The sequence below is a fragment of the Neofelis nebulosa genome, chromosome 1 (assembly GCF_028018385.1).
Source record: "Neofelis nebulosa isolate mNeoNeb1 chromosome 1, mNeoNeb1.pri, whole genome shotgun sequence".
Taxonomy (NCBI): Eukaryota; Metazoa; Chordata; class Mammalia; order Carnivora; family Felidae; genus Neofelis; species Neofelis nebulosa.
Genome location: NC_080782.1, coordinates 55,830,379 through 55,857,609, shown reverse-complemented (window position 1 = coordinate 55,857,609; position 27,231 = coordinate 55,830,379). Strand labels below are relative to the sequence as shown.

Sequence of the window (27,231 nt, the reverse complement as noted above, 5' to 3'; positions counted from 1 at the left end):
CTGGTCAACAAATTTACTTGGTCAGAGGGAATCTCTCTGTTGAGAATTTTACATAAAACCTTAGCCAAATCATATAATTATAGTAATAATTATAACACTGTCCACGAGTTAGATTAAGAAACATGTATTTTTAGACCATAAAGAGCTATCCATACAATTTTGTTCAAAGTTAACAAGTACCTCATTTGGAAACTTGATCCTTGACTTTCTCTGACCTTGGATTTCATTTTAAACCAAAAGGTTTCCTTAACAGTAACTTTTTCAGAAATTTATTGTAAGTTAGAGCTGGTATTTATGGGTAGATGATTCACACAATAAATATTTATTGAACTCTTTCTACCCAACTGGCATCAGGCATGGCACTACATATGTAGAAGAATGATGTGTCCTTCCCTGATGGAGTTTCCACTTTGGTGTAGAAGTCTGCCTCTAAACAAATAATCATTCAAATATATAGTTTATACATAAACTGGACAATATATGAGAGAGTATAACAGAAACAATGATGTCAATTTGGAAGTCTGAGGAAGTAAAGATGAGGAATGCATTGATGTGGCCAGCTGGAGTTTGGACAAGAGAATTTCAAGAACAGGGAATGACTTTGTGGGTTTCCTGAGGCAGGAAACAGCTATCCCCCTTGGAAGCCCAAGAGCAGAATGAATCAATAGAGCAGGATCCCTCACAAGAGGAATGAGGTTAGAGCTACACAGAAGTCAGGACATGCCAGGTGTTAACAGAGCCTACTTCACAAGTGTAGCAGAGTCTATCAGAGGACTATGAGTAAAGACTCAGTGTGGCTGGATGATTAGGCTACATTTCTGCCTTATCCAATTAAATCAGCTGTAGCAAGTTTCACCATTTTTTCTGGGTCCTATAAAGGGCAAATCTCAGATGCCTGTGCAAAAGGAAGGGAAATTCAGTTTATAAGTATCCTTTGGGTTATCAGTAGTTACAACAGGGTTGGTGAATAATCGTTTCTAATCCTAGGGGTGGGGAGGCAGGCAGAGATTTTGAATCTGAGATGTTTCTAAATAATACTACTTTCCCACAAGAATTATTGTATTTGTGTGGTGACACTTTACCTTACTGCTCCAGGCCAGGTAGCTTACATATGCATTTCAATTAAAAATTAAGCCTACAAACTGGTAGTTTTAAACCGGCATTTTAAACTATAATTCTTAAGGTTAGAAGAAAGCATATTTCCAATAAGTCTTCCCTGTTGCCATGGAAAAAAGCTATAATATTATAAATAAACAACAACCTGGGAGCTCATTCTTCAAAATAGATTGAAGACAGATGCTAACATGTCAGCCAGAGCTGAGTACAAATCTGACATCATTCTGTACATCAAATGTTTACATAGATGTCATTTAAATGAGATTCTCATTATGTTAAATGAATATACAACATCATTTCTCAGTATATGGCATGCAATAGAAAACCCAATTATTTTCTATTAAAAATGTTTTATCTTGAATGAGATTATGGTTTTCTGGTTAACCAGTACTTATAAGAACACTTATCCAGAAAATTTAGTTTCTACAAGATACAAGTTTGCTACAAGACATAATTTTCCAAATTTAATGTACCTGAAGTCAGGTCTCAGTTACCTTTAAAAGTATCTTTTTGTTGGTATTATTTCAGTAAATTTATGATATCAGAAATAATATAGTTTACATATATTTGAGACAAATATTTAATTTAAATGGTCATTCTTCTCCACAAAATGACACTAGTCTTTATAACTCTGGGCCTTGATCTGTATATTTCAAAGGGGTGAGACTTTTGTCACCTTTCAAATTCAACATCAGCATTTTAAAAACTAACTTTAGCTGAGAAAAATTCACTCCAACAAATTAACTACCATCATTTTTTCATGCCCAACCTTTGTTCATGAACTCATGTTATTAATGAAGTAGATTTGGCATGGAATTCAAACTAAAATTAGAACTCTGACCCTCTCTTTAACTATATGTGTGATCGTCAATAAGTTATTAAATCACTCTGAGTCTTAATTTTTTTTTTTTTTACTGTTAAGATGATAATAATAATGTACTTGAAAGCGTTATTATGGAAACTAGCCTAGGGCCAACGTGGCCCACTAGAAACACAATAAACTGTGGCTATTCTCATTAATAATAATGGGGACATCTGCATCTTTACTCCCTGAGTGACTTTATGTACAAACAAGTCAGTTGTTTGAAAATCACTGTTTTAGAGTCCTCATGTCACTTACATGATAGTCAAAAAAGCATATAACTGATGTTAAGAATGAAAATAAACTACATCTCACATGCATGATTGGTTACAATGCAAATGGTATGGGAACTCTGGAAAGCAGCTTAGCATTTCTTTAAAAACTAACATACACCTACATGCACCCTACAAATACACTCTTAAGTATTATCATACAGAAATGAAAACTTATGTTCACAAAAAAGTCTGTACATAAATGTTCACACTCAATGTCTTTCAACATGTAAATAGATAGTGCATACATATAATGAGATCCTACTTAGCAATAAACAGCAACAAATTATTGATACTTGCAATGACTTCGGAATCCTCTCAAGGATATTATGCTGAATAAAAAAAAAAAAAACAATCTCAAAGAGTTTACATATTGCATTAATCCATTTACACAGTGTTCTCAAAATGACAAAGTTACAGTGATAGAGAAAAGGTCAATAATTTCCCAGAGTTAGGGTTGAGACAGTATGTAATTATTAAGGGGTAACATTAGGTAGTGTCTACATGGTGGGGGAACAGTTCTGTTTCCAGATGACAAAGAGATGGTGACTCAAAGTTACTCCTGCGATAAAATTTTCTAGAACATAAACAGACACACAGAAACGCACACAAAGAGTGCATGTAAAAACTGGTGAAATCTGTATAAGGACTGTATTTTCATTAACAGCATTGTGCCAATGGCAGGTCCCTGGTTCTGACAATGTACTACAGATATCTAGATCACTGTTAATGGTATACTCAGGGACTCCCTGCACTGTTTTGGCAAAAGCTGTTGAGTCTTAAACTACTTTTACTTTTTATAAAGCACTTAACTATGTGAACACAGCATCAAGAGCTTTAGTTTCATTTGCTTCAGTGACATCTTTTGCTAGCCTTGGGAAATAGTCTGATATTTTTTTAATGCTATAAACATTAGTATAGACATTAATTTTATTTTTTAAGAAGAATTAAGAGTTAAAATTGAATTAGAGTAATTTAGAAGCCCTTAAAATAAAAGGTATATTTATTTATTTTTAAATATTTATTTGAGAGAGTAGAGTGCAAGTGGAGGAGGGACAGAGAGAGAATCCCCAATGCAAGCCTCAATCTTGTAAACCCTGAAATCATGACCTGAGCCAAAATCCAGAGTCAGACACTTAACTGACTGAGCCACCCAGGCACCCAGAAAAAAAAAATGAAATAAATTCTTTGTTACTCATATTCTGCAGTCTAAAAAGTATAAAAAAACTATCAATAAATGATTTATTAATGCAAATTTCATTGATTTATGTTCCTGTTTTAGTTCCTAGATATAACGAAGTTTTTCCTGAATTACCATCATTCTATGTGTTGAAACTTACTAGGGGACTTTAAACAGGGAGAGATACTGACTATAAAATGTAGCCTCAATGTACACAATAAATTATTTTTCAAATACAATCCAAAAGTGATGGCTCATCTTGATGATGATGGTGAATTATGTAAATCTATATCTGTATCCATATCTAAACCTATATTTATATGAATATCATCTATATCTATCTGTCTTAATTTGGTTTCCTGAGAAACAAATTCAAAGACAAGAATATCAGGGCAAGTAGTTATTTTGGAATGTCATTGTTGGCCATAACTTTACAGGAATGGGAAACAAACTAGGGAAGACAGCCAGTCGGGGTTAATATTTTAAGCAAGTTACTGTTGTGGTTAAATGGAACCAAATCCTTCTAGAGAAATCTGGGACTCAGTACAAAACAAGTGCTCAGAGTTATCCAACCTGAGGGGTAAGAAGATGGATACTTATATATCAGCTTCCATTGGTCTTTGGTTAAAGCTGCTTTTTGGGAGATGGTGATCCTGCTTGACCCATAGGGAATAAAGTAGCTAAGTGTCCAGAGAAAGCCCTCACACAGAGAATGCAAGTACTGATGATAGCTAGTTGGCACAGGTGCAGAGAAATGATCAAATTGAGGGGATTTCACTAGGTCCCTGACAGCATCATCTACATATATCCTATATTATTCTGTATACATTGAGCATTTAATAAGTACTCATTGAATTAATACATATATTAGTTAAGCCTGCAGAATGAATGATACACTTTTTTTGTATCACAGAACTTAAGTACCTTAGATTTAATCTAATTTGACATATCTTTTTTTTTAGATCATGTGATTTTTAATACCCTATAAATCACATGGTATCTGTTGCTTTAGTCAATCAACAAATAATTTCTCATTACTTGATACTATAGGGAATAAAGTTGAGAAATGTGCTATCCACTAATAAGAAATATTTAAAACATTCAGGAGGAAATAGGTAAATCAGTAGGAGTTGACAGGTCTCACATATTCATATCTCAAAAGAGCTCAAAAGATGTAATACTCCATAGCAAAAATTAATGAATTTTCCACCCATCTGTTAGATTTAGTGGTTTAAGGACATGGTAAGGTTATAGTACTCCCAGAAATAGGGATACTACTTCTTACTGAAAGTCAGTCTGCAGAAATCAACTTAATCCTTTTGAAGGACTAAATTTTCAATGATCTGAAATTCAATATCAGTCACTCTTATTTGAAATATAAATACTTCATAGTCAATATACTTGTTTGAAACATTAAAGATGTTATTTTATTTTTTAAAAAATATTCCCCCAAAACAAATGAAACTTAATATCAGACTATTCAAGTTAGTAAGTAAAGAAGAGTTTGTGTGAAAGAGAAGCTAAAATCTTTTATGTAAGAAAATCAGGTGCAGAAATTGGCCATTTTTTCTTATTTGTCTATCAGTAATAAAAGGGAGGCATGGAGCACCTGGCTAGCTCAGTCAATTAATTGTCCATCTTTGGTTCAGGTCATGATCTCATAGTTCATGAGTATGAGGTCTGCATGGGGCTCTCAGTTCTCAGTGCAGAGCCTGCTTTGGATCCTGTCTCCCTCTCTCTGCTGCTCCCCAACTTGTGCGTGCACATGCTCGCTCTCTCTCTCTCTGTCTCCCTCTCTCTCTCTCCCTCCCTCTCTCTCTAATAAACATTTTATATATAAAAAAAGGAGACAGGCATAACAAATTTTCTGATACTAGAGAAAACGTCATATAAGAATTGTCTAATGTGGTTCAATCATGATTCTAAGAAGGAGGAGGGAGGTTAGGAGGTCAATTAATGCAAAAAAAAAAAAAAAACAACTGTCCCTCTATCCCTTTATATTTCCTTTTATTTATAATGACCACCTAAAGTGAGACAAAAAGGCGAAAATTCAGGCTTAATTTTCACAGAACAGAATGATCTCAAGTAAATCCCCACTGTTTCTTCTAAGAAAACTGCATTTAGAAACAAAACTTCATTATCTAGCTAAAACTATTGCAAATCAGGTACAGGCAAGAAACTTTAAATATCAAATTAATGTGAAAAGGCTAAAAAACAGAACTGCCTAAATTTCTAAGTGGAAAATGGTTAATTACATTGTCTCTTGTCATATTTGTTAAACGTTCAGTTTTGCACAGCACACAAAAAAGTGAAAGGGGACTTTTGATAAATTACTCCAGAAAATGTAATGGATCATATTTTGATTTAACTGGAATTTATAGTACCTTCAGTGATAATCCAATATTCATATTTTAATTTGTAGGTATGATCAGGACATACCTTTCATAAGCCTTTCATTTTCTGTGAAAGGAAAAGGCAAGACGTTGAATTTAAAGACGACTTATTAATCCTGGAATGGTTGGCCTGAGAAGATGAATAGAATGTGTCTTTTGATTTTTCAGCAGTGTTATTTTAAAATTCTCATGTAGGTCATTACTTATTCTAGAGTTGGATCAATCAAAGGGAGGTGAATCAGCAAGGCGCAAAAGAGGAAGCCACCTTGAAATGGATTAAGTGAAATAATTGTGTGAACATATGGTCTGGAAATTAAATTGATTCAGCTAAACAAGTTATATTAAATAGATCAGGTAATTTTCAGGCATCTGGTCAGGTGATCACAACTTAAAGCAATTATACATTTTGAGATTTTGAGAAAAAGAGAGTCTACAGATATAGGGACCACAGAATGATAGCACAAAATGAAACTCAAGTTGTCAGTGATCTTTTTAAGAGTTTGTCCTTTTAAAAAAGGTGCATGTAAAGATAAGGTCCCGGATGAAAGAATTCAGAGAGGTTTTCTAAATGAAAGTTGTCAGACATTTAAGTTGTCAATTCTTTATTCATTTATTTACTCACAGAAAAACAAATATTTATTGAGCACTAACTCTCTTTAGGCTCATTAAAAAATGTCCTAGTTTTCAAAGTTCCTATATTTCATTGATTTATATGTATCAAGAGCAGAAAAATGGTGTTTTTTAAGTGATAAACTTTTGTCACAGACTCTTCTTTGCCATAAAGAGATTTTTTCCTTTGTTATTGTCCTGATGTTTGAGCTTGATGTAAACTATACATTTACATATTGTCTCTCTTCACTTTGCCTACTGTTTCCAAATACATAGGTATATAAATATACCAAGAATGCAACTATTAGGTAACTTGCAAAGCATAGGGGATGTGTATTATATTCACAGGCCAAGAACGGCTACTGGTTTAATTTTCCAAAACTCAAGACATAAAATGTAGTAGGACTTTTTCATTTTTAGTATAACAGATAACTACCAAAAACTTTTTTTGTGGGGTGCCTGGGTGGCTCAGTTGGTTTACTGTCCCACTCTTTACTTCGGCTCAGGTCATGATCTCACGGTTCATGGGATCGAGTCCAGCATCTTGGGATTCTCTCTCTCCCTGTCTCTCTGCCCCTCCCCTGCTCCCTATCTTTCTCTTTCAAAATAAATAAACATTAAACTAATAAAATAAAATAATCTTTTTTGTTAAACAATGTAATAAACTTATGGATAATTTTTTTATGCACTGTATTACATGAATCATGATTATCATGCATTCTTATTTTAAGGTTGTTAAAAATTGAGATTGTAACTGTGCAAGTTAGGTGAACTACTTTAATATCTTAATCGTAATGGTGTTTGAGTGGATGAAATTTCCTACATTAGTTTTTTTTTTTTTTTTCTTTTTCAACGTTTTTATTTATTTTTGGGACAGAGAGAGACAGAGCATGAACGGGGGAGGGGCAGAGAGAGAGGGAGACACAGAATCGGAAACAGGCTCCAGGCTCTGAGCCATCAGCCCAGAGCCCGACGCGGGGCTCGAACTCAGGGAGCGCGAGATCGTGACCTGGCTGAAGTCGGACGCTTAACCGACTGCGCCACCCAGGCGCCCCCCTACATTAGTTTTAATGTATAGTCTTGGCATGCTGTCTTTAGAACGTAAGAAGTTCATTCATGTGGGGGCGCCTGGGTGGCGCAGTCGGTTAAGCGTCCGACTTCAGCCAGGTCACGATCTCGCGGTCCGTGAGTTCGAGCCCCGCGTCAGGCTCTGGGCTGATGGCTCGGAGCCTGGAGCCTGTTTCCGATTCTGCGTCTCACTCTCTCTCTGCCCCTCCCCCATTCATGCTCTGTCTCTCTCTGTCCCATAAATAAATAAAAAACGTTGAAAAAAAAAATTTAAAAAAAAAAAAAAAAAAAAGAAGTTCATTCATGTGAATTTTTGTTTCAATGTTGATTCATTAGAAAATATTTGTGCAATTCTTAGGGATAGTATGTCCCCATGGTTACAATGGAAATGAGGCAAACAGTATGAAATTTTTGTAATTGTAGCAGGCAGTTTTGTTGGTTTATAGAAAATTAATTCATAGAAAAGAAATGAAAGGACTTTAACCATAGTAGGCAATGACAGGTATAAGTGTTTTGTAAAAAGCTTCATATTTCATAAAATGTCTTCTCACATGTTCTTATTGAGCTTTACACCAACCTAGTGATAAAACTACACTATTCTGTTTACAGATTAAAAACAACACGGGGCGCCTGGGTGGCGCAGTCGGTTAAGCGTCCGACTTCAGCCAGGTCACGATCTCGCGGTCCGTGAGTTCGAGCCCCGCGTCAGGCTCTGGGCTGATGGCTCAGAGCCTGGAGCCTGTTTCCGATTCTGTGTCTCCCTCTCTCTGCCCCTCCCCCGTTCATGCTCTGTCTCTCTCTGTCCCAAAAATAAATAAAAAACGTTGAAAAAAAAAATTAAAAAAAATAAATAAATAAAAAATAAAAAAAAAATAAAAACAACACAAAACTCAGAAATCCTTGATCTTCCTAAGGATGTACATGACAGATAGACAGCATAAAAATAAAGATGCTCTATAGTTTGAGGAATATATTAGAGAGGGTATGAGGGAAACTAGAAAGAGGCCAGTTGAGAGACCAGTTGAGTGGTTATGATTACATAGTGCAGACAGAGATGATGAAGTCCATGACAGAGGTAGTGGCAATGGGTTGACGAGGTATGGATTAATTCCAGAGATATTCATAATTGAGTGGTTGATGACTAAATTCATTGGAACTACATGAATTGCCAATATTTAACTGTTTTGAAAATTTTTTTAAAAACTACGTTGTTTAATCTCATAGAAGTTAAGCATAAAAAAGTCACTACACAAGATTCTCAGTTTTGTGATTTGAGTAGCTGAGTGGTTGGTAGAATCATTTACCATGATAGCGAGCATAATAGAGGGAAGAAGAAAATATGTTTCTCAGACCTACAGAATTGTAAATGTCTTTGAAAAAAAAACAAGCTGTAATATTCAGTCAGAATAATTAGATAAGTAAATAGAAGATTCAGAATGACTGTATCAGCAGAAAAGCATTTAGATTCACATCAAAATCACGAGATTTGAGTGACAGCTTGAAGGGAACATGTATAAATTGAGGAGAAAAAAAGGAATGAGAAAAAAAAGATCATTTTGGAGAACAGAAGAAAGAGAACTAAAAGATACTAAGAAGAAATAGCCAGAGAGATAGGGGGAAAAATCAATAGAAATTGGTGTCAGAAAAGTCAAGGAAAGAAGTTCACAAAAAGAAATGGTCTTTTATTCAATGTTAGACTAGGAATAGTATCCAGTGAAATAAGAATAGACATACAAACTGGAAAGAAAGAAATAAAAACTTTTGCTGACAATATGGTTATTTACATATAAAATCCCTAAGAGTCTTTGGAAAAGGTAGTACAACTTATAAGTGAGTGCGGCATGGTAGCAGAGTATAAGATCAACATACTTTTAAAAAAAAATCATATCATTTACAATAACCCTGAGAACATTAACTACTTAGGTATACAGCTAAAAAAAAAAACAACAAAAACTATAAGATCTAAAAACTATAAAACACTATAAACTAAATAAATATATACTGTGTCCATTAATGGAACATTTAATACAGTTAAGATGTCAATTCTTCCCAAATTGATGTATCAAATGCAACCTTGATAAAAATACTACACGTGTTATTTTTGGAGATAAGTTGGTACTAAAATATGTATGCAAATACAAAGAAACTAAAATAGTCAAAATGTTTTTGAAAAAGAATACCGCAGGGGACACCTGGGTGGCTCAGTAGGTTAAGCATCTAACTTTGGCTCAGGTCATGATCTCAAAGTTCGTGGGCTCGAGGCCCGCATCTGGCTTTGCGCTGACAGCTCAGATCCTGGAGCCTGCTTTGGATTCTGTGCTCCCTCTCTCTGTCCCTCCCTGTTCTTTCTCTCTCTCTCTCTCTCTCTCTCTCTCACGCACACACACACACACACACAAATAAACTTTTTTTTTTAAAGAAAAAGAATGCCACAGTCAGAGAACTCTGAATTATTGATTTTAGGACAAACAATAAAGCCACAACAATCAGGGAAAGGTAGCATTGGCAAAAGGCATATGGGTCCAGAAATAAACCCACACTAATATAGTTGATTTTTTTTCCAAAGGTACAAAATCAGAAAGAGTAGGGTAGTCTTTTCAATCAATGGTACTAGAAATATTGAATATTCAATACACAAAAAATAAACCTTGATCCATAAAACACACAGGGAGGAAGGGGAAGAGGAAGTGGAGAAGGAGGAGGCCCTGAGAACTGATCACAGATCTAAAAGTAAAACTTAAAACTACAAAATGTCTAGGGGCACCTGACTCACTCAATTGGTAGAGCATGTGACTCTTGATCCTGGGGTTGTAAGTTAAAGCCCAAGTTCAAGTTGGATGTAAAGATTTCTTAAAAGTAAAATCTTAGGGGCACCTGAGTGGCTCAGTCGGTTCAGTGTCTGACTTCGGCTCAGGTCATGAATTCACAGTTCGTGGGTTCGAGCCCCGTGTTGGGCTCTGGGCTGACAGCTCAGAGTCTGGAGCCTGCTTCAGATTCTGTGTCTCCCTCTCTCTCTGCCCCTCCCTCACTCAGGCTCTGTCTCTCTCTGCCTCTCAAAAATAAGGAAATGTAATAATAAAAAACAATTTAAAAAAGTAAAATCTTAAAAAAATTTTTAAAAAAAGTACAACTACAAATATCTAAAAGAAAGCATAGGGGAGGTTTTTAGGGAAAGATTTCTTAGTTATGACACCAAGAGAATAATCCATAAAAGAAAATTTTGATATTCAGACTTCATCAAAATTAGAAACTTCTACTCTTGAAACACCCTTAAGATAATGAAAAAAATGAGCCACAGATTTGAAGAAAACATTTGCAAACATTATATCTGACAAGGGATTTTTATCCTGAGTATATTAAGAACTCTCCAAACTCTAATAATAAAACAACCCAATTTTAAAAATGGGCAAAGTATTTGAACAGATGCTTCATTAATAAGATATTCAGATGGCAAGTAAGCACATGAAAATATGTTCCACTGCATTATTTTTAGGAAAATGAAAATTAAAACCACAATGTAATATCACTATATACTTATTAGACTGATTGAGAATAAAAGAAAAAAGTAATTGATAATACCAAATAATAGCTAGGATATGGAACAAATGGACTCTTCTAATATGCTTGTGGTGGTACAGAAAGTATGAACACGTTGGAAACAGTTTGACAGTTTCTTATAAAGCTAAACACACAGTTAGCGTATGTCCCAGCTATTCCACTCCTAGACATTTACACAAAATATATGAAAATTTCTCTTCACACAAATATCTGTACCTGAAATTTTATATAGGATTTACTATTGCCCCAACCTAGAAACAACACAAATATCCTCATGTTGGTGAATGGTTAAAATGTGGTATATCCATATGATAGGATACTACCTAGCAATAAAAGACATAAGCTACTTATATATACCATAACATGATGGTAAATTGCATATCAAATGTATTATAATAAGTAGAAGAAGCTGGATTTAAAAGGCAACATATTGTATTACTCCATTCATATGACATGCTGGAAAAGGCAAAATTACAGGGACAGAAAACAGATCAGTGGTTTTGATCAGAGTCTTGAATAAGGGGAGAGGTTGGTCAAGGGACATAGGGAAAATTTGAGAGAAAATGGAACTATTCTGTATATTGAATTTAATGTTGGTTATACAATCACATGCATTTGTCAAACTCTCTGAAATGTACACTAAAAGGGACAAATTTATTGTATATAAATTATACCTTCATAAAAAATGCAAAAAATGGTCAAGCCATTTATAACACTTCTGAGATATCATATAAGAAAAGAATAACATCCTGTCTACTAGATTTAGGAACAAGAGGGCCCTTGTCGAGAAAAACTTTGAAATACCATAGAAAGCATGAAGTAGGTTTGTAGTTGTGAAGGAAGCGAAGCAACTGTATCTGACAAAGGAGAAACAGTGAGTATAACTGACAATTCCCTCCAGAAGTATTTCCCTCAGGAAAATAAAGAGAGAGAGAGAGAGAGAGAGAGAGAGAGAGAGAGAGGGAGGGAGGGAGGGAGAGGGAGAGGGAGAGGGAGAGGAGGTGTTGTTTAGAGTGTGAATATAAAACTGAGGGAGAATAGTTTTTAAAAGATAAAGGAAACGAACATTTTCCCACATATGGGGAAAAGACAATAAAGAAGGAGATTGAGGATATATGAAAAAGAGGGGAAGTTAACAGTGTGAGGTCTCTGAAGAGGCAGAAGTAGATGAGTTAAAGCACATAAGTGGAACAGTAAGCCTGAGAAGGACACGAAGTTGGAGAAAATAAATATAAGACCACAAAACAGTATTTTGTTTTGTTTTGCTCTAAAAGCATTAAGCAACCCAGACACAGTTGAAGATGAACAGCTGAACTCATCTAAGGTCTCCCTCTCTCTTTCCAGATGATGAGTTGGAAAAACAAATGAGGCACAGGAATCGAGGATGCTTCCAAAACGTATGTATTTTAGGCTGAACTGTTTAAGAAAGCAAGTAAAAGTGTGAAGAAAAGGAGTAAAAAAATTTGTGATCTTAATAAAGTTGAACTATTGTGGTGAGTGTAGCACAGCAAACAACTTGCTGTCACCAAAGGCTGTCATCTGAGAGTGGGATTTCAAAGCCTGCAGATTTTGGAAGTAGAATGAGTAAGAATAAAATTCTTTATGTTTGAGATGAAACATTGAGAAGGAAAACTGATAAGGAAAAGAGGTCATATCATAAGACCTACAAATCTACTGTGTAGATTTTCCATAGTCATATTTAAAACACTGAGAACACTAGAGTGATAAAAAAAAAGAAGAAGAAGAAGAACTAAGGAACAGAACACTCAGTGAAGAAGAAAGAATGACTATAAAATTGATAGATGAGAAATTGTGTAGAGAAGTAGATTGCTGAATGTTATGGCACTGAAAGCAGGTAGTATTCATGCAAGGATATCCTGTGAAAGTCTTGAGTGGCACTAGTGAGTGAGAATGCTGAAGCTATCACCCTCTCCTCAGCTCTGTGGGTCACTGGGGAATGCAAGCTTCTCTGAAGAACTAGATGGGAAAAAGTGTCCTAAGGGAATCAGGATTGAGTTAAGATAAAGTGAATATACTCTCTTTATAAATAGAATTCATCTCTCATGAAAAAGCTATGCCCAGTGTACATCGTAGAACGGATGCTTCTGAGTGTGCTCGTGTGTGTGTGTGTGTGTGTGTGTGTGTGTGTAGTAGGGGGACACTTCTGAGATGAGGGGCAATGGAAAGCTGAGGTGGGAGACGTATGAAGATAAAACCCAAAAAAGACTGCAAACCACTAGAGCTTATTATCGGGTAATAATTAAGAATGTTAGGTATGGGGGCATGTTCTTTATGTTGTGTCTTATTGACTCTGTAAATATTATAAAAGTAAAAGTGGTAAGTGTCCCGGGGATTTCACAGAAAAGCAACGGGGGCTAGACTAGATTGTACAATATTTTGTTCGTTTGTTTGTTTCTGCATCTGTTATCTAAAATAATGTGTGTGAGGAGGGTGATGATAGCATTCACCTCATTAGGATTAGTGTCATCATTAAATGAGAGAATAAATACTTAGTACAGTTTCTGGCTCAGTGATAGTGACAGGAACTCCAGTGAGGACAAAGATGGAAATTGTCTTCATTCAAGGGACAACAAGGCTTATGTTCAGCCCAGAAAAGAGATGACTTAGGGGACAAGTGATCTAGCATTTATATGGAATGAGTGGCTGAATAAAGTCACAAAGAGCAGCTGCATGTTGGCTCTCCCTAAGTAAAACTATCAAACAATTAGCGCTGTCTAAAATTGGATGTCATGCCTCAGATTTGGAGACTTGTTTGTTGATGGACCATCAAAAGCACAGGATCAATGAAAAATCATCATCAGTGTTTTGAACTGAGTTTACATAATAGATTTGACTGTAAGATACCTACAATCTTTATATTCTAATGTTGTGTTTCTTACACCATAAGTGAGAATTAGTTTGGGATTGTTTAGCTCTAATGAGTCAGCTTAAAAAGAAGAAAAAGGAAAAAAATGATTTGAGGGATAATTGGTTATTTGGTCAAGACAGAATTTAAAAGTCAAAATTTAAAGGTTATATTTAATAGCAATTATAGCTTTTTAAAAAAATAGTAATTGAAATCTATAATTTTAATTTGGAGAAAATTAAAAAGGAGTGGATAGGCACTAAATTTTCAGCCTTAAATATATGACATATATTTGACATAGCTTTGAATTACCACGAAAATCTTATGTGATTGGTATTTTCCAAATGGTAAAATTGAATCTCAGAAAATGTATCTGTCCAAGGATGACAAGAAGCTGAGACACAGACCCAGATCTCTGCCAGAATTTATGTTTTGTAGCATTATTGTATATGCACACACTTGAAAACACACACACACATTTATTTTGTTATATATAATAACTGAAGAGCTGTTTCTAAAGAATATATAAATTATTATCTTCATATGTGATAATAACATACCATTTACATTACATATACAGTGTAATGAAGCATGAAATAGCATCTACTCAGCCTCCTAAATCTACCCTTCTGTTAAAAGTTAACATGATAAACTATAATTGGTGTTTGCAAACAGGAAAGACTACTGTTATTGAATGATCTAACCAGTGACTTTCTAGATGACATTGAATTCTTTCACTATTGCTGATGATTCAAAACATGACTTAATTTTTTTGAGGAAAAAGTTTGGCTTTTTTTTATCTCCAAGAGTGGTAGAAATTTTGATAACTGCATCCAATTTATTGAGAAAATATAACTGAAGACATCACATCTTGGAAAGGGACTTGAAAAAATTATTTTCAAAATAAAACAATTTCCTTTAACTCTAAGCATATTGATACTTTCCATATGAAGAAAATACATAAATGCATAAATTCAATTTTATTTTCTATCACCTCTTTTACTTCCTCCTTGCCAAAACAAACACATTTTTTAAATCTCTCTCAAATGGATTTATAGAAAAAAGTGAGATACAGAGTTAATAAATAAACCTATTAAAATAGGCTTGTGACTGACAACTAGGGTTAGGAGAACAACTTCTATATAGTATTTCACTGTCAACTAGAAGAGGAAAAATAGCAGCAAATTCATCCTTGAAAATGTATATCCTAAGCCAAATTAAAACAGGATACATTTAGAAACATGGTAAGTTCAATATTTCTACAGATATCTAATTAATTCTAGGAGATTAATGATATTTGGATGCAAAGTATGAAAAGAGTAAAACCACTTCTGTATCTATAGGGTGATATTTCCCAGAAAACCCAAATGACACTGCCTTACTAGAAACAAAACTTGATTACTGGGCATTTAGAAACTACCATAATTTTCATCAATTATGGGTTTTGGTCAATTATTTGGGTTCGTTTGTCTTTATCTTCCATGACATAAATGGATGACCTATACCAATCTACAGATAGAAAGATGAGGTATGCATCTTAATATAAGTATACATACTAATATAAGGTATATATATACACGTACACACATATACACACATCTTCACTATATACATTATCTACTCTCATATGTATATAAGTGTATGTGTGCATGTATGTACATATATATGTATGATTGAACAGCCAATTTGAGATATATTAAAAATCATGAGAGAGAAACTAAAAAGTTTATAAACTTTATAGTTCTTGGCTTGAGGATTTAATTTGAAGATGATCTTAGTTTGGCAATATTTTTATAATTGTTAATGAAAAGCCTGCCAATTCACTAAAGAATGAAAAGTAGTTTTATCATGTATAGCCCTAACCTAAACATATATTATCATTTTGTTCATTTGTGATTCTCTAAAGGACAAATTAAGTTTTCATCAAATGTATTCATAAAGGTGAATTTTTTGAACAACCTTCATATTAATTGCTCTACTGTAAATTTCCTACTCATTCTCACATTGAATAGACCATAATATTAAATTCTGTTTATTAATTTATCAGTTCAGTATGATCATATGCAGATAGAAATTTCCCTTAACATATATGTTAAAACAACTAACTGGTTATATGAGCACAGAGAAAAAAACCTCTTACTTAATTTTTTGTTTATTTGTTTAATGCTGTTCAAGTCTTGTTTCTGAGGTGAAACTAATTATTTTTTTATATTAAACAGTGTCTTATCAATTTCCTTTATCCCTAAACTTCCCTCACCATTTCTTCCTCATTGCCCTCAGGGTATGAATAATAAAGAGAATGAGGACAAATTTTTGGCATTTAAGAGAGCACTTAAGTAAATTTTGTTAATGTATTATGGAGATAATATTCAATGAAAATTAAGATTTTCAATTTTATTTTATTTATTTATTATTTTTTATTTATTCTCAAATTAGTTAACATACAGTGTAGTCTTGGCTTCAGGAGTAGAATCCAGTGATTGATCACTTACATATAACACCCAGTGCTCATCCCAACAAGTGCCTTCCTTAATGCCCATCACCCATTTGCCCCACTCCCATCAATTTTAAGAGGCAATCACTTAAGTTTTGTTTTGTTTTGTTTTACTCAATCCAAAAGTTTACCTTTAGGTATAGAGAGCAGTTTGAAGTCTCAAAGAAAAACATTTATAGCAGGAGTCAGTGACCTCTTTTCTATAAAGGACTGAATAGTAAATATTTTAGGCTTTGTGGGTTATATGATCTTTGTCTCAACTACTCAACTCTGCTCTACAGCAGTCATAGACAATAAATAAATGAGTGAGTTTGCCTGTTCCAGGAAAAGTTATTTATGGACACTGAATTTTGAAATCCATGGACTTTCTGGGTGTCATGAAATATTCTTTTTATTTTATTTTCTGAGCATTTAAAAATGCAAAAATCATTCTTAACTTGAGGACCATACAAAAACAGTCAGTGGCTGCATGTAGCCCATGCACCATGGTTTGCTGACCCTTGGTTTATACTGTAAATCATGATGAAAAAAGGATGTCATAAAAACTGTATCATCCCCAGGGGCGCCTGGGTGGCGCAGTCGGTTAAGCGTCCGACTTCAGCCAGGTCACGATCTCGCGGTCTGTGAGTTCGAGCCCCGCGTCAGGCTCTGGGCTGATGGCTCGGAGCCTGGAGCCTGTTTCCGATTCTGTGTCTCCCTCTCTCTCTGCCCCTCCCCCGTTCATGCTCTGTCTCTCTCTGTCCCAAAAATAAAAAAAATTAAAAAAAAAAAAAAAACGTTGAAAAAAAAACTGTATCATCCCCAGACTAATGAGAATTCTGGACTCTAGTAATCTATACTCTACCTCTCTAGGAAAGTTATCTTATAATGACATGGAAATAGATTTTGCTCTCTAAAAGTGCTGACTTGATCAGTGAAAACACTTATGATCAAATACACTATTTCAAGTTGAAGGTACTGATGCTGGAGTGAATTATTGTCCCTAAAATATGCACTGTGTAATCCATGAAATCAGTGAATGTTACCATTTATGGAAAAAAAAAAAAAGACTTTACGGATGAGATTGATCAAGGATTTTGAGATAGGAGACTATCCTTAAATACTGTCATATTGTGTTTATGTGAGAGATGCAGAGGGAGATTTGACAACAGAAAAGGAAAAGACAACATGACCAAGGAGGCAGAGCTTGGAGTGATGTGGTCAAGGCAAGGAATGTTGGCAGCTACCAGAAGATAGAAGAGGAAAGAAACAGATTCTCGTGTAGAGCTTCTGAAGGGAGCCCTGTCCAAACCTTGATTTCAGAGTAGTGAAACCGAGTTCTGGTGTCTGGTCTCAAGAATTTTAAGAGAATAAATATTTGCTGTTTTAAGCCATGAAGTATGTGGTATTTTGTTACATAAATTACAGGAAACTAATACAGCTTCCTAAGAAACAGCACTAAGAATCTACAACCTTATTGGAGGAAGTGGTACTCTGTTCATTTTTATATCTTTATTTTGTTTTCTATCACTAAACATTAGAGATGGAAAGGGATGTATAGGTGACTTATTATCCAAGGTTGGGATCTATATTAAAAAGCCATGCCCCTTTTGTTATAAAATTTTTGGTTATAAAATACAACCGTATGGAATGATTTATTGTAAATTTGGGCAGCTAGTTAATTAGAAAAATAAATTTTATTCTAACCTTAATTGTGCTTTCCTGTAATTTCCATTGACTGGTCCTAGTTTTGCTCTCTCAAGCTTTAACCTTTTTCATTAAATCACAATACTTTAACATATTTGACAAAAAAAAAAAAAATCATGTCAATCCCTAGACCCCTCCCTACCCCACCCCAGAGTATTTTACCCTAACCTAGAAATATTCTCAAAGAAAATTTATTTTGTCCCATTTATTATCTTGTATGTAACAGTAATTTCTGAAAACCTCATCATCTGAATTCAAGAAAAATGGTAGGAAACTATCAAATTGATAATAATAGTTCATTTCTTGTGAGATTATTACATGCTAGGCAGTGTACTAATGGCATTATCTCCAATTTGCTATCCCTATTTTACAAAGGAGGAAACAGAGTTTAGGAGAATTTAAATCATTTTACCCAATAGTAAGGGGTTGAAATGAAGATCTAAATTCATATTTTAAAAGACCAAAATGTATGTCCTTAATCACTATGCTGTATGGCAACCAATGGTTTCTTATGCCCTCACGACTGTTCCTAGTATTTAACTTGAAGTTACAGTGGAGGGATTTGAAGGAAGGACCTTATCAAGAGGAATGCTACACATCTTCAGTGCACAGAATACACTTTAACTTTTTAAAACACAGCTACGGTATTCAACTAGCTCATGTGGAGCTCATGGTCAATTAAAAATCCCATTAAAATTTTTTTAATGTTTATTTATTTTTGAAGGACAGAGAGACAGAGGATGAGTGGGGGAGGAGCAGAAAGAGAGAGGCACAGAATCTGAAGCAGGCTCCAGGCTCTGAGCTGTCAGCACAGAGCCTGATGCGGGGCTTGAACCCATGAGCTGTGAGATCATGACCCAAGAAGAAGTCAGACGCTTAACTGACTGAGCCACCCAGGCACCCCAAAATTTCCATTTTTAAACAGAAATACTTGTTAAATCAGGGCCCCTATTTTGTGTTTATGAAAATTCTTTCCTGAAACAATGTGTAAAAATAATGTGTCTATTAATTATCTAAGTGCCTAAATTCACAGAGTAGATTAACTATAATCCTTGATCCACAACATCTTCTCATTATTAATGACTTAGCTACTTTTAATAATGTAGTACATACCTGTGAACACACTCTGTAGTACAAAATCATGTTTGCCATTTTCTTCTTTTCCTCTTATTATAGCTTGTCACATTTATACATATTGTTTGTCTTCTTTGTATTTCAATTATATTATATTTATATTTCAATTTTTGTTGCACTTCAGTTGTTGAACTTATATAAAGGACATCATGCTACATCTACTTGTTTGGGAGTCTTTCATTTAATATGATATTGCTAAGGTTCACCTATTGTTGATATGGCTTATTTAATTTCTCTGCTGGAAATAATCCATTGTGTAAATATTACAGTATATTCATTTACAATGGGAAACACTGGTTGCTGTGAACATTGAAAAAAATATTCACATTTTTTGTTGTTATTTTTTAGGGTACCCGATGAGCAAAAGCTGTTGACTTTAACACAGTTACATTTTTCTTTTAAGAACTTTCTCCCTGGGGTGCCTGGGTGGCTCAGTCAGTTGAGTGTCTGACTTCAGCTCAGGTCATGATCTCGCGGTCCGTGAATTCGAGCCCCGCATTGGGCTCTGTGCTGAAAGCTCAGAGCCTGGAGCCTGTTTCAGATTCTATGTCTCCCTCTCTCTCTGACCCTCCCCCGTTCATGCTGTGCCTCTCTCTGTCTCAAAAAATAAATATTTAAAAAAAAAAAAAAGAACTTTCTCCCTGGTATCCAAGTTCTAAACAATACTTATCGATATTGTTTACTGAGTTTGAATTTTTCTTAGATTTAACACCCTTGATAAATAGTGAGCTAAATTATTATATGAAATAAGGATTGGATTTTATCTTTTTCCTTGTAGATAATCATTTTCCTACCTCCATTGAATGGTGTCTCCTTTTTTACCAATGGGAGTGTCATCTTTGTGAGATGTTTAAGTTCTAATTTAGCAGGAATCTTTTTGGGATCTTTATTCTATTTATTTGGTCTCTTGGTTCAACTCTATGGCAATAATATACTTTCTTAATTACTATAGCTTCATAACAAGGCATTATATCATTTAGGAAAACTGCCTTTTTATAACAAAAGTAATTTTGTAGAAATTATTAGTCTTCACCAATGTCCTCTTGTCCTCTCCTTCTGTGCAAACATTTTATTTCATAGCTTTTCACCATTTAGGAAGACTCGTGACAAATTCTAGCTAATGAAATTTTATTTGAAATCATGTGTATCGCTTCCAGACAGAGGCAACAAAATGCCCATTCTCCAATCTCTCTTTTCCTTTCTCACAATGTCCAATTAACTCTGCGTTTCAAACAGACAATGTGATGGAGGCCCAGACATCCCAGATCACATTTCTCTATGGACATAAAAGGTGAATGAAGATACGTTTTGTGTAAATAAGATATTTATGTTTTGGAGTGGCTTATCACTGTACCGATGCATTCAAATCCATCGACAGTCATTTAACTATGTATAAAGACCTTTTTTTTGTGGCGCCTTGGAGGCTGTAAGCTGCTTCAACATGAAGCTGAACACCTCTTTCCCAGCTACTTGCTGCCAGAAACTCATTGAAGTGGTTGATGAATTCAAACTTCATACCTTTTATGAGAAGTGAATGGCCACAGAAGTTGCTGCTGATGCTCTAGGTGAAGAATGGAAGGGTTACATGGTCTGAATCAGTGGTGGCAATGACAAACAAGGCTTCCCCATGAAGCAGGGTGTCGACCTATGGCCATGTCCTTTTGCTGATGCGTAAAGGGCATTCCTGCTACAGACCAAGGAGGACTGGAGAAAAAAAGCACAACTCTGTTGGGGTTGCCTAGCTTTCTCAACTTGGTCATTGTAGGAAAAAAAGGGGAGAAAGATATTCCTGGACTCACTGATACTACTGTGCCTTATGGACTGGGACCCAAAAGAGCTAGCAGAATCTGCAAATTTTTTAAACTCTCTAAGGAAGATGATGTCCACCTGTATGCTGTGAGAAAGCCCCTAAACAAAGAAGTTAAGAAACCTAGAAACAAAGCACCCAAGATTCAGCATCCTGTATTCCATGTGTCCTCCAACATAGATGTTGGCGTATTGCTTTGAAGAAACAGCGTACTAAGAAAAATAAAGAAGAGGCTGCAGGACATGCTAAACTTTTGGCCAAGAAAATGACAGAAGCCAAAGAAAAATACCAGAAACAGATTGCCAAGAGACAGAGGCTGTCTTCTCTGAGAGTTTCTACCTCTAAGTCTGAGTCCAGCCAAAATTGAGATTTTTCTAAGAGTAACAAATAAGATCAAACATCAAACAAAACAAAACAAAACTATGTATAAAGAAAAAAAATGTTTTGGTTAATAACCTTGCACACTGACACTAACATGAGTTAGCATACAAGGTTTCTTTCTATCTGTGGAATTTATTCATAAACTGAAAGTTTAAAATTATCCTCCCTACCTAGTAGCTCCAAGTTCAGAGACATTTTCATTTGAGAAATAAGATTGTAAGAGAACATGAGACAGCAGATGGGGAAATTGGGAATCTGATGCTTTCCACCTAAAATATCAATACCCTTGCCTGGCAAGAGTTTTACCTTCTAAAAATATGAAGTTGAATGTTTTAAGAAATATGGGCTTTATTCCTAAGTTAGAATCCCAAAAATTAAGAAAAAGAGGACAAGAAGAACATTTTCAGTAATGGAAGATTAAAATGTGTCACAAAGAAAAGACTATAGATTAGTATTTTATAAGGTTTTGCCCGGCATAGAGGTTAAGCTGTCTGTTTTGCCTTTCTCTGCCTCTACTAAGTGATTATTAAACTATGGATGAGATTTAACTAGGAGTGAAGGTTTATGATTTGAAGGTCTGGAAAAGGTAGGAGTCAAACTTTGAGCTGCATCATAGAGTAAAAAAAAACACATGATTGACATGGTTTAAATGAATATCTTAGCAACTAAATGGGTATACTATAGGTATTTATCAAGTATTTTGGTTCTTTAGATTTAATTCTTATAGACTTCTGAATAGCTATGATATTGTCATTATTGACAAAATTTATTTCTGTGATAAAGCTACAGTAATTTCACAATAAAGAAACCTTTTATTGTTTTCAAATGTTTTCACTGAGTTGAAACTTTTCTGCACTTCAGAATTTGTACTATAAAAATCCTATTGCCATAATACTTGCCTGCAGCTAGATACTTAAGTTACTACACTAAAGATTGATTTAAATTGAGTGTAATTATCTGCCTAGAATCTTTAAAAAAAATTCCTCTTCTTTAACCATTAATTTTCACAACCATGATTATCCACAATAAGTTTAGTTGGTGGTCTTTAATTAGTGTCTATTAAAATCTATATGGTGGTTAATTTAATCTGATTAAAAAAGAATCACATGCATAATCACTAACATAGTGAGTAATTTTGTGAATTTGAAATGGGGTCTCTTAACTTTTACAGCTGGAAGATGTGTTTGATTCACCCACATTAAAATGTTGCTAAAGTTCTTATATTCGCCCATTAGCTTAGCACTTTAAGAAATGTAAATGAGATTCCACTTTTCACCTATCAAGTTGAAAAAAGTTGGGAAAGTTTGAAAATACACAGCATTAGCAAGAGTACGAAAAAGTCAGGCACTTTCTCCATATGTACTGTGGCAAGTGTTAATTGGGACAATTTTTTGAGAGTGACTTAATAATATATTTCAAAAATTTAAATGATCAAATCATTGACCAGTAATTTCATTTCCAGGAATTAATCCAACCAATTTTTTTTTCTTCAAATGTACAGAAGTATGTATAAGATGATTCATGTTTGGAAGTCGGAATAATAAGTGTCCTTAAAGGCACTATGGAATTGGGACAAACCCATATAATGGAGTGTTATGTTACTCTTCAGTTATTCAACAGAAAGCCAGAACACCTGTATGTGTTGCAATATAGAATCTCTACAAAAATAAAATAAGCACTGTGCATACTCTGCTTTGATGCATATATTTTAGAGAGGTGTTTTTGTGCATACACCCACATATTTATGTTTGCATGTGAAGATAGTTTTTGAAATATACACAAATAATTTTTAACACTGGTTGTCATTATTGATGTGGATTTGGAATCTGGGTAAGGAGAACTTACTCATTACACCATTAGACTTTCTTTCTTTCTTTCTTTCTGCCATACATGTATTAATTTTCATTTAAAAAATCATGCAAATTAAGCAAAGGTAGAGTGTGTTAGCATGTTTAGTCTTTTCAGCATACAGCACTAAAACATAACAGTGAATATAAAGACTGTTGTGTATCCTTCTGGGTGCTTACAAAGATCCTCTCTCCCCTGTCATACCCATTCCATCTAGTTTTCAAAGACTTAGCAGTGACCTCAATTCCAGAATGAATATCTGAACAAAGTCTGGTAAAAACAGAGTTCTGACTCTCTATAGAAAGCTATTTTTATGTATATAATTTCTTAAGTTATTCTAGGCAAGGCATCAACTTTTATTCTTCATCAATTAGATAAATATGTTGACCCTAAAGCTATTCACATCTTCCCAACTCTTTTCAGGTTATCTGATCATCTACCATTGATCTATATCAACACGATTTATTTCTTCTTATTTTGCAAAAGAATATGAAAGGCTTTTGCCAAACAATATTACGGTCAGGAACTGATGCTGTGAGACTGGAAGCCTGCCCCTTGTTGTAAAATAAGATTGTATCATTAAATTGGGCTCTCAGGTATTTGCCAACCTGGGTAATGATGTCTCTCTGGGATACCTGCCCTTTTGGCAGCCTCCCATCCAGGCACGAGTCAGCAATCACAATTAGTGTGAAGTGGAATAAGAGTGCCATGTCTGCAGAATGCAGGGGAAATGCAGCAAAGTCTGAAATGCAACTCGGTGAGCAGTCACAATCCTCAAGGTAAAAATTGCTCCTTTCTTAAATGGGAATAAAGCAATGACGGATTGACTGCCAAACTGTATTCTCTGTGTAGGTATGCCTGATCGTGCTGTCAGTCTTTCAACCATTTCCGAGTGTTTCCAATATGATTCTTTCCTCCCAAATAGTCTCAGACGCCTTTCCCCAGGTACTCGTGGCAGAGAGGAGTGACACAGAGTTAAGGACTCCTGTTGAGGACAGCCAGAATGAGGTTTATCCTTTACTGAAGAGCTTGGGAAAAGACTGAATAAATAGAGAGCAGAGAATAAAATGGTTACAGCTGTTTGAGTAAATTCGTACAATGGATTTATCAGGTGAGAGATAGCTTTAAGATCCTAAAGAACACTTGGGAGGTAGGGTGGAGAAATTTCAAATCAATATGTGTCTTCCTTTAATTATGCTTTCATGCTGGCCAGTCACCTTGAGGTTATATCTTTCAGGATATAGCACTCTCAAACTCCTAAGTATTTGTTTATGCTGCGTATTTTTGACTGTGTCTCTTACATTTACATTCCCATAGCAGCTGGCAGATTGTCTTGAATATGATAGGTATGCAGCAAGGGTTGGGTGCGCAGGGTTAGTCTTATTTGTTGATATATTATTGATAATCTTATTTACCTTAAATTATAGCTTGAACATATCTAGAGCTGTGATTTCTACCTAGGAATTAGCTGGCCCACATAATTATTTGGAAATAACTTTTGAAGAGCTGCTATACTGCAAAAACAGACAGAATTGTACTGTCTGCCTTGCCTTTTCTGTTTTCCTTTAGTGACAATATAGATTGTATAGAATCACCTAGCAGCCACAGTTGCACTAACAATTAATTGTAATTTTACAGTTAGATTTTCTCTTCATCCCTTCTAAATAAAATACATAGAATACTGCTACTCCAAGTCACACATGCTTTTAAGTTCTGTTAAATTAATCCCCAGATGAATGTACATATCTTTTGTTTCTTAAAACATAAGGGCCATTACTGAAGCTCTTTAAATTTACAGACACCAAAACCATCAATGAAAAAAATCTTGTCAAAATGGGCTTACAGGTGGACATTCTGCTTACTCTCTCATGCATTTAATTGAATTTTGTGCAATTTCATGTGCATTATAATAGACTTCTTTTACACCATCAGGAAACAAGTTTTAAAACATGTGCTGTGCATTAAACATCACATAAATATTCAGCAAGGGAAAGAAAAACAGTTCTGAAGAAGTATAGTGATTTTACAGTCTCTGGTTTCTAATAAATTTTTACAGCAATCCTAAACTGCATTAGCAAGTGCTGGTTTATTGTCAGGCTTCTGCACAACATCCCTCAATGACATGTCAAATCTTTACCACAACAGTGGAACTCCTAAAGCTGTCCTCATTGGCAAGAATCTTGTCAGATTAAATTGCCAGCTCTTGTCAAGTAAAGATATATGATCCGATCGTATTCTCCTGATGATGACATGAGTTGTCCTTTCACTGTGGCTGGATGGTAAATTCCCGGGACATCCCAATGACCACAGATTTTGAGAATAAAAAGAATTTATTGACCTTTCAAAGTGACAGCTCTCCCCTGAATAGAATGCCCATCTCTTAACAACAGGACTCTTATTTCTGTGTTGTTATTGTATATCATTTATCAACACATTTATTAGAGAATTTAGGATCTTACATGTGCTATACTTCCTGTCTCTCTACATTTTTTGTCATTTCCCAAATTAAATGTCATGAATGTATACCTGTCAAGATATTATTTTCTATTTCAGGTATTTGGGATTTTATATAGAGAGAGCAGATTCTCTTTGGTACCTTGGCTTTTTGTTTAAAACATAAAACAAAACAGGGGCGCCTGGGTGGCGCAGTCGGTTAAGCGTCCGACTTCAGCCAGGTCACGATCTTGCGGTCCGTGAGTTCGAGCCCCGCGTCAGGCTCTGGGCTGATGGCTCGGAGCCTGGAGCCTGTTTCCGATTCTGTGTCTCCCTCTCTCTGCCCCTCCCCCGTTCATGCTCTGTCTCTCTCTGTCCCAAAAATAAAAAATAAAAAAAATTAAAAAAAAAGTTGAAAAAAAAACATAAAACAAAACAAAACATTGTCAGAAGGCCGCAGTGACAATCCATGGACAAGAATGGCATGCATTGTGCCAAATTTTAAACACCAGAAATAAAATCAATTGTTTTCTTTCTATGAATTATGTCACTGCTGACTTCAGAAACTACACATGTCATGAGGCAGGATGATATATCCTATGCCTTTATACTTAAATTCAGGGTATCACAGATCTTTTGAAAAAATTAAATTGAGTACTTATCACAATTACAAAGAATGGCTTGGTTCTTTGAAGAATACAGGATTCCAGCTGGGGGATTTTATACACCTCAGCGTATGTCCCAAAAGTAGTTAGATTTCAGAAGTTGAAACTCTTTTCTGTGAGATAGCAGCAATCATTAACCTCGATATTTATAAGATATCTACAATCACACTTCAAATGGTAATTTGAGTAGGCAGGAAAACATTGCTCTATGAAGATAGTATGAGGTCATATGAAAAGGCACATATTTTCTCTGTTAAAATTGTTATCCACCTCAAATATTTCATTAAACAGTGCATTCTTCTCAAATCATGATAAACATAATCTGAACCTTTAATTAAATTTCAACATTAGTCTGACTGCTAGTGATATTTCCTTCTGAATCAATCTAGGAGTATTTTGCATCACTATTATCTCATATTATCAAATAACAAAAGTTTTCATTTTAAGCACACATTTTAAATATATTTCTATATAAACTTCTTTCACAAAAAAGAAAAAAAAAACATTTCATATGCATAACAAATGAGTCCAAAAGAAGATTCAAAAACATTTGTTGAAACTTAGATTTAACCATAAATTGGGGCTTAGTGTCATTCTATCCCATAACAGTGTTTGGTCATTATTCAAATATCCATAATTTGCCTACAAAAATGTCATTCATGTCTTTAAATCACTATAGCCTCCCTTTACTTATGGAAATTGACTTTATCCTGAATTAAATTACATTAATTCCTCATTTTGGACTAGAATTATGTATTTTTAAAAATCTATCTTGATCTTAATTGAGTTGATCAAACCACAAAAACAAAATAGCATGTATATCTGCTTCATAGCTACATAAATGTAAATCTGACCTTTT

The 27,231-nt window shown here is 34.7% G+C and overlaps 1 pseudogene; it reads left to right on the top strand.

Annotated features, from left to right (window-relative positions):
* The first annotated feature begins 20,679 nt into the window (after nucleotides 1–20,679).
* On the top strand, nucleotides 20,680–21,420 carry LOC131510337 (small ribosomal subunit protein eS6-like; annotated as a pseudogene).
* Nucleotides 21,421–27,231: the final 5,811 nt, after the last annotated feature.